Source organism: Dermacentor albipictus, unplaced genomic scaffold (assembly GCF_038994185.2).
Source record: "Dermacentor albipictus isolate Rhodes 1998 colony unplaced genomic scaffold, USDA_Dalb.pri_finalv2 scaffold_20, whole genome shotgun sequence".
NCBI classification, from domain to species: domain Eukaryota; kingdom Metazoa; phylum Arthropoda; class Arachnida; order Ixodida; family Ixodidae; genus Dermacentor; species Dermacentor albipictus.
In genome coordinates, this window is record NW_027225574.1 from 2,433,926 (window position 1) to 2,448,145 (window position 14,220).

Below are 14,220 nucleotides of genomic sequence, written 5' to 3' on the forward strand. Positions count from 1 at the left end.
TGTCACTTCGTATGCTGCTGCCAAAAAAGGGGGGCCGTTGCTCTGTCAAGCTGTTGAAAGACAGCTTTTACTTCGGTCCCCCTGCATCATCATATATGACGTGATGGTCAAATAAAATTATTATTATTATCATTATTATTATTATTATTATTATTATTATTATTATTATTATTATTATTTGTAGTGGATCCGATTCCGCCGCCGCCGCCGCCGTGAGCGTCTGCACAACGAGCGGATGTTTATGTTCCTGGCGCCGGCCTCCCCGGTGTGGAAGTCACGTACAATAAAGTTTGTTTCACCGGCGCTCGGCTGCTCGCCGGTCGCTCTCAAAGTTCGTTCTCTTCTCTCTGCGCGCGTCTGTCTATAGCGGACGCATTTCGCGCCCCTATAGCTTGGTGACCCAGACGTAGCAAGCTCACGCAATGGAAGACGAAATGAACACTACAGTAGTCAGCAACGACGCCCCGGCTCTTCAGCCCCAAGCAACTGTGCCAGGCGACATCCCTGCCCCCAGCGCTGCCATGGACGCCATTTCCAATGCCCAGCTGCGGCTGCCGCCGTTTTGGCCGAAGAATCCCGCCGTGTGGTTCACGCAAGTAGAAGCCCTCTTCGATCTGCGGCGCATCACATCGCAACGTGTGATGTACCTGCATGTCGTCTCAGCACTTACCTCCGAGGTAGCTGATGAGTTCGACGACGTCATGAGAGCCCCACATCCGGCCGCGCCCTACGACCATTTGAAGGCCATAGTGCTCACACGCAAAACCGTGTCCGAGAGAAGCCGCTTGCAGCAACTCCTCAACGCGGAAGAACTCGGCGATCGCCGACCGTCGCAGCTATTACATCGGATGCGACAGCTACTCGGCGACCGTACCCAAGACTCCGAAAGTCCACTATTGCGCGAGCTGTTTCTGCAACGTTTGCCTCAGACACTTGTCGTGGTTATGGCAGCTGCGGATGATATGCCTCTTGACAAACTGGCAGAACTCGCGGACCGCGTGAACGACTACTCCGGCGCAATATCCGCGGTGTCCTCGACCACTGTCACATCAGACCTCGAGGCCCGGCAATCTCGCCTCGAGGAGAAAATTGACAGGCTGATGGACACCATGGCAGCAATGCAGATGGACACGCCTCGTCGCTCTCCACTGGCTAGGGGTGGCTCACGTTCGCGTTCCCGTTCCCGCCCAAGACACACTACTGACGGCTTCTGCTGGTACCACGCCAGGTTCGGCGCCAGCGCTGCAAAATGTCGACAGCCTTGTCGCTGGCAGGGAAACATGGAAGCGAGTCACTAATGGCGGTGCGTGACTCAACCGCTACGGGAAGCCGCCTATTCTACGTCACAGACAGGATCGCAGGCCACCGCTTTCTTGTGGACACTAGTGCAGAGGTAAGCGTCATTCCTGCCTCTCGCCAGGACCGACACCGTTGTCCGAGGACTGCGCCTTTGCAAGCTGTAAATACATCCACAATCGCAACATATGGCCAACGCTCCCTCACCATTGACCTGGGCCTGCGTCGCATATTTCGCTGGATTTTCATCCTCGCCGACGTGCGCTTCGCCATACTAGGTGCGGACTTTCTTACCCATTTCGGTTTGAACGTGAATCTCCGCTCCCGTCAACTTGTGGACTGTACGACCAGCCTCTCCGTGCAAGGTATCCTCGCACCGCTGTCCGCCTCTACGCAACCAGCTCCGCATTCGCCATCATCAGAATTTGCCTCTATCCTCAGTGAATTTCCTGAACTTACCAAACCTACCAATTTGGAACTTCCAGTGCGGCACACTGTGACGCACCACATCGTCACCACGGGTCCTCCAGCGTCCTGCAAGCCACGACGTCTTGCTGGAGACCGCCTCGCCACAGCTCGCAGAGAATTTGATCACATGCTGCAGTTAGGCATAATCCGCCCATCGTCAAGCAGCTGGTCATCTGCCCTACACATGGTGCCCAAGCGTGACCCCGGAGATTGGCGCCCTTGTGGAGACTATTGTGCATTGAATGCCCGCACCGCTCCCGACCGGTACCCGCTCCCGCACATTCACGACTTTGCTACCACTCTTGCTGGAACAACCATATTTAGCAAGATTGACCTAGTCAAGGCATATCATCAAATTCCTGTGGAACCAGCGGACATACCGAAGACTGCCATCACAACTCCTTTTGGCCTATTCGAGTATGTCCGCATGCCTTTCGGGTTACGTAATGCAGGCCAAACTTTCCAACGCTTCATCAATGAAGTAATACGTGGTCTGCACTTCGTCATCGCCTATCTTGATGATCTGCTGGTGGCAAGTTCTTCACCAGAGCAGCACGCTGACCATCTGCGGTTGCTGTTTTCGCGACTGCAGGAACATGGCTTAACTATCAACACAGCCAAATGTGTCTTTGGTGTTGACAACGTCGAATTTCTTGGACACCTTGTCACACCTCAAGGAATCAAGCCATTGGACAGGAAGGTTCAAGCTCTGAGGGATTTTCCACGTCCAACGTCACTTCGCAAGCTCCGCGAATTTCTCGGGCTTCTGAACTTCCATCGACGGTTCCTGCCGAATATAGCGCGCATCATTCTACCTCTGACCGATATGCTGAAGGCTCCAAAGGCACCATCTGCGATCTTGGAGTGGACATCCGAAGCAGACGCCGCCTTCCAAGAAGCCAAGAATGCCCTGGCACAAGCCACCCTCCTAGTGCATCCCCTAACTGACGCGCCCATGCGGCTCATCACCGACGCCTCCTCCAGTGCCGTTGGTGCAGTTCTACAACAATTCCAGCACAATCTGTGGTGTCCACTCGGTTTCTTTTCGCAGAAGATGAAGCCGGCAGAGACTCGATACAGCACTTTCGACCGCGAACTCCTCGCTGTCTACCTTGGCATTCGCCACTTTCGCCACCTTCTCGAAGGTACCGTGTTCCACGTACTGACGGATCATAAGCCACTGATATTCGCTTTCCGTGGAAACCACAGCACACACATGTCCCGGCAAATTCGGCACCTGCATTTTATTTCCGAATTCACGACCGACCTACGGTACATCGAAGGACCAGTTAATGCGGCTGCCGATGCCCTGTCACGTGTCGACGCGCTTTCCACTGCTGCTGTGGATTTCGACATCATCGCAGAGGCACAACATTCTGACAACGAGCTGCGTGACCTGCGTGCAGGGTCCACATCTCTCTCGTTTGCTGAGGTGCCACTGCCGTTTTCCTCCAGTACGATCGTCTGCGACATGTCAACAGGCTGTGCTCGTCCATTTGTGCCTTCCTCGCGCCGCCGTCAAGTTTTTGGCAAGCTACACGACTCGAGCCATCCTGGTGTTCGCGCCACTCAGCGCCTCATCACCTCGCGTTATGTGTGGCCCGGCATCAACGCAGATGTCCGCCGCTGGGCTCAAGAATGTCAACGCTGCCAACGTGCAAAAACGACCCGCCACACCAAGTCACCACTTCAACCCTTCCGTCCACCCGACTCTCGCTTTGACCACGTTCACATCGACATTGTTGGTCCACTGCCTTCATCGCGTGGTAAACGATACATCCTCACCTGCGTTGACCGCTACACGCGCTGGCCTGAAGCGTTTCCCGTACACGATATTACGGCGCCAGCCGTGGCGTCCGTTTTCGTGGCCGGTTGGATATCTCGTTTCGGCTGCCCCAGTGTGGTAACAACCGACCGCGGACGACAGTTTGAAAGTGAGCTCTTCGGAGCGTTAACAAGCATTCTCGGTATCCGCCATATGCACACAACTGCATACCACCCTTCAGCAAATGGAATGGTGGAAAGGCTTCACCGCCAGTTGAAAGCCGCCCTCATCGCCCGCGACGCTCGAACTTCATGGGTCGACGACCTGCCGCTAGTTCTACTAGGTATTCGGTCGGCCATAAAAGAGGACCTCGGGTGTACAGCTGCCGAAATGGTCTACGGGACGACACTACGTCTACCCGGCGAATTCTTCGCACCACCGGCAGTCCCCAACCTCTCGCCTCCTGCCTACGTTGAGCAACTTCGGTCGCTCTTTGAGCGCTTGCGACCAACAACACCTCGACAGCCCTCCACTTACGACGTTTTCGTAAGCAAAGACCTAGCTGCCTCAACTCACGTTTTCGTGCGCCGCGAAGGCGTCCGACCCGCCCTCACTGCACCGTACGACGGCCCGTTCGAAGTGCTACAGCGCGGAGAAAAGACTTTTACTGTTTCTTTGAACGGCCGTGAAAACGTGATTTCAATCGACCGTGTGAAGCCCGCGTACATGGCGAACTTGTGCGTTTCTCTTGCACTCCCCACTCGTTCCCCGCCCGATTCTCCCCCATCCGTGCCCTGCCCCGTGAGCAAGCACGTGTCCTGGGCATCAGCGCGACAGCAGCGACCTTTGTATCTACGGGGGGGGGGAGCCCTGTAGTGGATCCGATTCCGCCGCCGCCGCCGCCGTGAGCGTCTGCACAACGAGCGGATGTTTATGTTCCTGGCGCCGGCCTCCCCGGCGTGGAAGTCACGTACAATAAAGTTTCAGTTTCACCGGCGCTCGGCTGCTCGCCGGTCGCTCTCAAAGTTCGTTCTCTTCTCTCTGCGCGCGTCTGTCTATAGCGGACGCATTTCGCGCCCCTATATTATTATTATTATTATTATTATTATTATTATAGTGTAAGCAGGCCCGAAGAGACCATGCTAGATGAGATGCATTCCAGCGTGTTGCAGAGCTATGAATCAATGCACATCTTGGTGAAAGTCCTTGGCTGCTGCAGCCAAGAATGGTTGCGCCGCAGCCAAGGACACACTTGCAAGCAGTTTGGCAGAAGCTTGCAACAAATCATATTGTGGTACAGTCGAACCCGGCTATATCGAACTTGCAAAAAGAAAGCCTATCAGTTCGATATAGGGCATAATTCGATACAAGCCTGCTGAATAATTGGATCTCATAAAAGCACATACCATTTATAAAAACACTTTATTGATGAAACTAGCTTAGTTTCACGTGAAATAGTCCTGTATTTTCTTCTCTTTGGGCAATTTCGCTGCCTGCGACGCACGCACTTCTCCACATTGTCTAAAGAGTCACCCGCCATGGTTGCTTAGTGGCTATGGTGTTAGGCTGTAAGCATGAGGTCGCGGGATCGAATCCCGGCCACGGCGGCCGCATTTCGCCCCCGAAAATACCAGTGTACTTAGATTTAGGTGCACGTCAAAGAGCCCCAGGTAGTTGAAATTTCCGGAGTCCTCCACTGCGGCGTGCCTCATAAACAGAAAGTGGTTTTGGCAGGTAAAAACCCATAATTAAATTTTTTTTTTCTATAAAGAGTTGGAGCAGCTGAGGCCACAACCTTCCACATTCGCGCAGAAGCACCGGACTGGTGCGAGTGCACCAAACACCTCGGAGGATGTGGGCAAAGGACCATCGTTACTTTCCTCATTGTGCCCACTTTCACTTGTGCTCGGTATGATGTCGACAACGTAGTCTTTGTTTTCAGGCTCTCCCGTGGTCGCGATACCATCATCTGCATTCACAAACTCGACGACCGTTGATTTGTCAACGGCTTCTGGAAATTCTGACAGTTCGCTTTAAACTTCGGCAACAGCGGCAATGGCTTCGTCGCACTCATCACAATTTAGTAATCACTGGGCACGTGGAAGCCGGCACGTCTGAAGCAATTTCAGATTAACTGCTTGTACACGGCCGTGCGTACACATCTGGCGCCAATAGGTGCCGGGTCGCGAGTTTGTCTGCTTTAGCCCTAATCTCCCCCTTATTCTTCAAGATCATGCGGAGAGTGCTCCTCGGAATCTTGCACGCTGTAAGGTCATCCGTCTTCTCACCGTGTTCGACCCGATTTATGATTTCAAGCTTCACGGGGAAAAGCAGATTGTGCCGCTTTATCAGGACAACAATGCAAAAGAAGGCCCACAAGGCGCAAACACAATAAACCAGAAAAGCAGCGAGACAACTTGCACCATCTTGCATGACGAGGGCACAAGAGCCACTGATTGGCTGTCTGAGGAAGCGCTGCGGGCTGGCCAGCATCGTTTTTTGCCGGGGAGTGTCGACGGCTCGCCCGACGCAGTGTGGTCACGGTAGGGAGAGCGGTTGAATGGAGCCACGCCGCCGGGTTTCCCCGCCGCCGTGAGGGAAAGCCAACTTCTGGAGGCACTTTTGCGCTGCTCGTTCGATATATTGGGATTCGCTATCTTTGTTTGATTTAAGCGTAATTTTTGCTATATGTGTACTGATTGTAACTATACCGTGTTCAGAAATTGTTCAATATACAGAATAATTTGATGTAAACGGGTTCGATATAGTTGGGTTCGACTGTACTGCACTCAATTTGTCAAACAACCATGCCGATGTTGCAAGACGGTATTGCAGCACATGTGCCCCTAACCTCCATAGTTGATGTGGATCCAGTGCGGAAGTGCTGTTGTGGCTTGGCTATGTTGCATACCGTATAGACTCGTATAAGGGCCACACTTCTTTTTTCACAATTTTGTCAAGGTGCGGCGCTTACATGAGACTGAACCTTTCGGTTAAAATGGTGCCGGTGCAGCCGGTGGCTACTGCGCACCCCGTATCCCCGAATGTACCATTGCATCGGAGGTCACCGCGCAGCTCTCGCCTTATATACTGCGTCTCCCTTTTTTGTTTTTTGATCTGCTTTGTTTATTGCAAATTTGTCTATGTTCCCATTCTTTGTACGGTTCTCTGTACAGTCATTCTTTTTTTCTTGCAATGCTTTGCTGATCTCAATGTCTTAGACCAAGACTTAAGATTTGGCTAGTTACTATTTTGCATCTGGGGCACGACGAGCGCCGTCGGTGGTAGCCGGTGCATGCGTAAGGCCAGTGTCGACAGCGAGTGTGAACACGCTGCTGCTTTTATGTTAGCTGTCGATGCACAGCAAAGAGAGTCACGTACCAGATGCAGCCAGAGCTGGAAAACGAGAGGAAGGAAAAATTACCCTGAAAGAAAAAAACTAAACAAAACTAGGCCACTGAGAGGACTGCAAAATGACGAATACAAATCTGCATGTTCTCTTTCGGTGCTCAAACTCAGAGCTGTCGCACCTGCAAAGGCGAAGACACAATTTACATGGAACACGAAGTTCTTGCTAATGAACGGCTCCTTTATTATTATTAAAACAACTAGACAAAAGCAAAGGATCATCAGAAATGTATGTACCATTGCCTACAGACTGTGCATATCCAGGCTTTCTGCTGTTCCATCTGATGAGGCTGTGACGAAAACCGATGGAATTGAATAGCCTCACCAGCTTCAGTCATGTTAAAGTAACTGTTCATGCACCCAAAAATGCAACATGTTTGTTCGGTTTTTGTTCCACATAATATTTTGGCAATGAAAAACAAGAAATGACAGAACATAATCAACCAACGTAGCTGGCAGCTGTGCCTGCTGCAGGGAGGTGCCAACGGACCAAACTCATCCCGTGCCCGGTGCCTATAACCCAATGCATCTTAGTTGAAGGTTTATGCTGTTTTCGTTCCTTGTGGGTCTGTGTTGTGAGGTGCATGACAGTGCCTAGGCAGAGTCGTATATTCAAGGAGCACAAGCCTCGATTTTCTCTCTCATACCCGCTCTTACTCGCACCTGCGCACAGATGACTGGCGATTCCTCAAATGAACTTCTCGTGCCGTATCCACCACCGCGGTGGCGCTAGGCTTAGCCGCTTCGACGTTTGCTGTTAAGGTACTTGCCGTTCGGTGCCGTGTTTTTCATTGAAAGAATTTGCCACTGTCATTAATTGCACCGACTCCACCTCTGTGATCCTAGCGATTGGCTTCGAAGCTTAGAAAACGTGGCGCATTGCATAATGCCGGTTCCTGAAAGGCAGCTTCACCTCAGCACAGTGATGTTACGTGTTGAAGCGTACAGTCGTGAGTAGGCTTAGTGTAAACACGGGAGCGCATGCCGCACGGTGCTATCAGCGATGCCTACCGATGCAAACGCGAAGTTCTGCACATACGCAGTGCGTTTGCTGCTTGAATATTTTACCTACATGCGCATCGCGTCATCGGAAAGCACCTTCGTCGTCTGCTATGTTTTATGATAAAGATCACACCGCCACAAAGCATACTATGAGCAAATATATAAATAGAGACACTGTTTCTGTACGTCCCACAGGTGATGGCATACTGCCATGGCTACGGTTCCCGAGGAGCAGAGGCGTGAAATTGTGCATCTTGCATACAAGGGGTATACCCAACGTCAAATCGGAGCATTGATTAACAGGCCATTGAAGACCGTGAATTCAGGCTTTTAAGCATGAAGGACTCATCCGCGATGCTCCCCCGGGGCCGCCACCAAGATCTACAACGGAGGATGAAGATGCATTAATCATCGCAGCCGTGGTCCAGGATCCTTTCCTTCCCGCTAGAGCAATTCGTGAAGCCTTAGACTTCAGTGCTTCAGATTCTACAGTTCGCCATCGACTGAAGGATGCAGGGTTTCACAGTAGCATGGCAGCACGGAAACCATTACTGACAGCGGCGAACAAGTACGCAAGGCTGCAGTTTGCTTTGCAGCTTGCTCCACGGACAAGTTAGGACTGGAGTCGTGTCATCTTCTCTGATGAGTTTACGTTTTCCACGCGACAGGACCAGAGGATGCGTGTTTGGTGACTGTCAGGCACCCGTAAAGGCTGATTTACTTGCACATTTGTTCATTATCTACTAGGTAAATTTTCAGAAGACATTGTCTTACAGATATGATGCCGAAAACGTGCGGAGTGTGTTGTCCAGTGGAAGAACAAGTGTGAATGCATGGGGCTTCATATCCCGACATGGCCTGGGCCCATTGCAACATATCCACGGCACTTGACGTCGGCAAAGTATTGTCGTAGTCTGGACTATGTGTTGTTGCCTTACATTGAAAACTTGTTTCCTCACCGAAATTTTCTGTACCAGCACGACCAGGCACCAGTTCACACGGGCAGGATTATGAAAGAATATCTCTCAGACAAGCAGATCCCCGTGCTAGAGTAGTGTCCGAAAGACGCCGACCTGAATTTAATAGAAAATGTATGGGGCCGTATGGAAGCTGCCATTGCGACGAAACCGATTTACGCCACGACTGCAGACGTCTTACGGGAAGAAGTTCGACAGCAGTGGGAGAGCCTTCGTGTTGACCGATCACTTGTGCCAGCACTGTATGCTTCACTACCATCTTGAATGGCAGCTGTCGTTACTGGGAATAGCGAAATGACTCGCTACTAAACTCAAGTGCTGCCACTATTGTTTGTTTCTTTACTTGCTATTTATTGTGTTTTTGAGGCATTGTTGAGACATGTAATTCCTTGTGCGCGTTTGAAGCAAATGTTTTATAATTGTTACATGGCAAGGCTAGTTTCTCTTGCATTATACTTCGGTCCCATCCGATAACATAATACGTAATTTAGGAGACTAGAGTACTGATTCTATTTTACTATTTACATGTTTTGCTGTTACTAATTGTTGCAGAAAGCAAGGCGAAAGCTGGAACGCGTGCAAACGCTCTGAAATAAGGACAAAGTGAAAAAGAAAGAACGGTAGTAGCTTCAGAAGCAGGCAAGAGATGCAGTAACATAGTAATATTGTTTTAAAATGTAATTCAATGGGCATTAATTTGGTATTGCAGACATGCAAAGTCTAAGCTAAAAGTAAATCGAAGGCCGGTACTGGCGCTTACAGACCTAGCCAGCTCTTGTTTCATTGATCCTAACTGGCAGATCGCGGTAAGCCCGATGATGGCAGCCGAGGCAAAACATAGCAGACGACGACGGTGCGCTTCGATGATGCAATGCGCGCAATGGTAAAATAGCCACGCCGCAAAAATACTGCGCATGTGCAGAACTTTGCGTTCGCATCAGTAAGCATCGCTGATAGCACCGTGCGGCATACGCTCCCGTGTTTACACTAAGTGTGCTCACGACTGCACTTGTAGTATTGCAGTAAAGCTTAACAAGTGTGGGAAGGGGCAGTTGTCATGGGACACAGTACGTATTCCATAATTATACACCCGTGCACCTGCCGTCTCCTGCCACAGCATGAGCACCGACATGCCTAATAAGTGTACTGGGAGGCCTTCAAGGCTTTTTCAGACGTGCCTGTGAGGATTTGAACCCTGAAGGGCAGTAAAAGACATGCATTCATTTTTTTCGGACTGCCTGATTTGGTTTTTCGGATGTTTTCATGGCCCCTAGAAAGTACGAAAAATCGGACGTTGACTTTACAACTGACCAAGAGGATGCTTCCAACGGTCCATGGGGCAAATACGCCGCGGAATGAGGACATGAACAGAAATGACTGCCGTATTGAGGAATGATCGGGAAAGGAACTGTGCCACCTTTTCTTTGAAGGGGCTTGAGCTGAAAAAGCAAAGTGTTCGCTGACGCAGAGATTCAAGTGACCCTCACCCAAACTAAAATAAACTCTTGAAAGCAATGAAACACAAAACAGAGGCTTTGTGCGTGGGTTAAAGAGTATGTGAGGACAGTTGAGGTTGGCTTTCCAACTGCTGAGAAAGAAACCTCGCTTGTGATAAATTTAGGGCATAATACCAATGATCTTGCTACGACTTGATAGAAATAGCTCATTTTCGAAAATATTTTCTTCTGTATGCATCTCTTTTTATTTGTATTTGAAAATGTTCGACTCTATTTACAATGGGCTTTATCATTTTTCTTTTTCGAATATATTTTATTTGCAGTGCATTTTACTATCCCCTACCTTCAGTTTCCTATTTTGAATAAAATAAACACTGCTCCTTACTATTCAAACTGAATTAATACCTGTGTCACACGGGCACATTTGGAAGGCCTTCCAGTGAACGGCCTTTGAAACGCCACAACTCTATCGACTCAAAGGAGTTGTCACGCTGCTACACGGCACTTTTGAAAGGCCGTTGAGTGGTTCAGGCGTTTCTCGCAAAATTGTGTGGCGCTGCGGATCTTTATTTTCGTTTTCATGTCACGAAAAGTTAAACAACATTAAAACGAATTTAAAATCACTATAATTTCTTTTATATTTGTTTATACATTTAAAAAAATTTGTTTATTCATTGCCATACATATATGTTTAGTTTTTAAGTTGTTGAGTAGCGAAACTGCGGCAACGTCTGCGCCGCTCGATGCGGCTGCCGTTCTGGTGTGTGTTCGCACATGTCAAGTGGCAAAAACAGTTTATTGAATAATGATTAACAATCATATATAGTATTTTATAAGAGCATTTGGTTTGATTTGTTCTTTCTAACCGTGAGTACGAGCACAATGTGAACGAGAAGGCATGTTCGCGCTGTTTCCGCTTCCGTTGCTCAAAGGCCATCGAGATTTCGATAGAGTTGTAAGGTGCTCCGTTGACTCGATAGACCTTTGACTCGGCGGCCTTCGAAACGGCCCGTGTGGCAGCTCGAACTTGACCTTTGAGTCAACTGACTATCGGTTGGAAGGCCTTCCAAACGCCCGTCTGACACGGGTATAACTTTTTTTTTTTAAATGCTTACTTGAGAGTGACAGCATCGGGCGATGTGGTTTCAGCCCTGGCTAGACATAAAGTTATGTGTCACTCAGGAAAAACCTGGAAAACTCAAGGAATTTGACAATGTCAACTTGGTAGACACCATGTATATCATTACGAAGCGAAATATGCCAAGGTGTCTAACCAGGAGCGGCCAGGAGTGAGCGCACGCTGGTAAGTGTGCGTGTGTGGTCTGACCTTAGAGGGCCCCTTACCATGTCTGGCCATTTTGAGCTGACAAGCACAGAGCATACAACGCACAATAACGATTGTGTCTGCAGAGTATTACGTTGCTGCGTGCCGCGGAAATATCTGAAATTTCAAACCGAACGTCGTTTTCTCTTCTCGTCGCGGCCATCGCGGTCCAAGCCGGAGGATGACGTACAAGTGCTAATGCGCCTAAGTACATGTGTTCGCTGTGACGTCGCCCATGGTGACATGTGGCTTCAACAGTTATACTATGGAAAATCTGTTATTTGTGTATTATGTTGCTTGAATACACAAATAAAAGCTTAGAGAAGGAATAAAACACACAAACTGAATGTCTGCATGGTTTTGTTTTACTTCGCACTGCAGCAAGAGAGATGTACTTCTGTTTTGTCTGCTTGTCTCCGCATCTTGCAATCACATGTGCAGACACCAAAACTAATTTTCTACCGTGTTCCAGCGCAGGATCGTGCTCTGTGATCCGCTTATGTCTGTCTCAGTATTCGTGTAGCAATGACTTATAGTGCTAGTCAGGAGTCCTCATGCATAGCGCGCAAAATCGTGTACTGCGCGAAACGCTACAATCGCAACAGCTCGCGTGCGATGCCATCAGCGGAAGTGCGCCTTGCTGCAAGAAAGTGAGAACAAAAAAGAAAAAAGAAAAAAAAGAAAAAGTCGGGGCCCGTGACGTATGCGTCACGCAATCCTTGAGGTCCAGTATGGGAGAACGCAGGGGAGGCTAGACGGGGCAAGTGGTGAGGGTGTCTTGCTTAGCAGTGGAGCTCGCCTCCTTAAATAATAATTTCGCAGCGCTGAAATATTTCTATCTCTCCTTTTAATTAGCTGATTTGAAAAATTTTTGTGGCAGAATGCTCCCTAGAGGACACATAACTTCCAGTGTATAACCAAAATTTGCTATGGGGCCTGGTGAGAGGCCCTTTAAGTTTTGCATGGATTGAGGCTAGATGAGTGTTCAAAACTAGTTGAGATTAGTGAGACCAGACTACAACACTGATAAGCAGAGTGGCCAGAGTAATTCCTACACGGTTGACTGCAGCCGAGTGTGAGTAGACGATAGTCGGCTTCTTTCGGAAGTATGTAACCATATTCGAAAGGAGATTTAAGCCTGTTTATTAAACTTCAATAAATGTACGCAGTAACAGTAGGAAGAAGCGCAATGATCTAAACACCCTTCCGTAGCAGCCGCGTATGGGAATCTGCTATACTACGAAATAAAGCATCCAGAAAAGAATGAGGAGCAGGTTTCTGTTGAAAAAAGGTAGTTTTAGAGAAAGGTGACTTCGTGCTCCGTTTTTGAGATCCATTTGCTATGCACGATTAAAAAATTTGGCTGAGATTTTCACAGCAGCATGTGCTATCCGCAGACTATCCACAGGGGTGGTTTAGGGCCCCTTTAATTTATGAGCACAATTAGCCGAACCTTGATATATCGAACACTGCAGTAATCGCAAAATGGTTCGATATAGTCAGAAGTCGATATATAAGATCGCATAAAAAAAAATGCATCAAAAACTTCTGCAAATCAATCGAACCAAGGGTTGATCGGGGATCGTTGTTTGGAGCGCGTGTATGGTTGCGCTGCGTGCAATTAACCTAGGCTGCGCCGAATTAGTCAGCGGCGCCAAGTCGATGCGGCCTAGGCCAATCATGTGTGGCGCAACCGAATACGCGCTTTGAACAACGATCCCTGATCGCACCCTAATCATGGTGCAGTAAATACTCACTTGAAGCTTCCCACAAAGTATTTATTTATTTGGTTGAAAGTACTGCAGCAGTGTAGCCTGCTTATTGGCAGCTGCATGCTTAAACACGGAGTTTTCAACATAGTCTAAACGATCCACAAGCGATAGGCCGGTGCCCTCTATTGTGCTGCGGTTACTACACAGCCCTACTCAACTACAGCCCCAGTTGAATTCGATAGCAGGGCAACATCAGTGCTTGCGGGATCAACCTCGGCAGCACCTTTGTGTGGCCACTACTTTTGCTGCGATCTCCACGTCCGTCAATCGAAGCATTTTGAAACACTGTCGATAACGAAGTATTGTGTGGCGTCTGCTAAGGTGTCTATAGGTGCGCGCTGTCGCATGTCTTTGTAGATGCAAACCGCCAGTCCTCGCGAGGCGCAGCAGACGCAGAGTGCATCACTGCGGCAAATGCAATTATCGAACTAGCCAAGGCACTGCGTGCGTACACCGCTACGTTCAAATGGGCGCACTCGGTGTGATCGATGTGTGCAGCTATGGTGGACAGCAGTCAGGAACGCCCATCGTGCCACTGCTATCTTTGAGGGTGTTGCGGGAAAGCTCACCGCCTGTCAACAGAGCGCACGTGGTCTGGGGTGCTGGAGTTTGATATATCCATTTTACGTCCGACCCTGTTCGAAATAAAAAATAAAAAATGCACGAGATTTTCCAGGTGATACAGAAAGTGTTCGATATACCCAATAATTCGATATATCCGTGTTCGATATATTGAGGTTAGACTGTAGTA

The 14,220-nt window shown here is 49.1% G+C and overlaps 1 protein-coding gene across 6 annotated transcripts in view; it reads left to right on the forward strand.

Moving 5' to 3' along the window:
• LOC139052223 (three-prime repair exonuclease 1-like) overlaps positions 1 to 14,220 on the forward strand; it is a 60,088-nt gene that overhangs the window by 18,324 nt on the left and 27,544 nt on the right. The window lies entirely within an intron of this gene.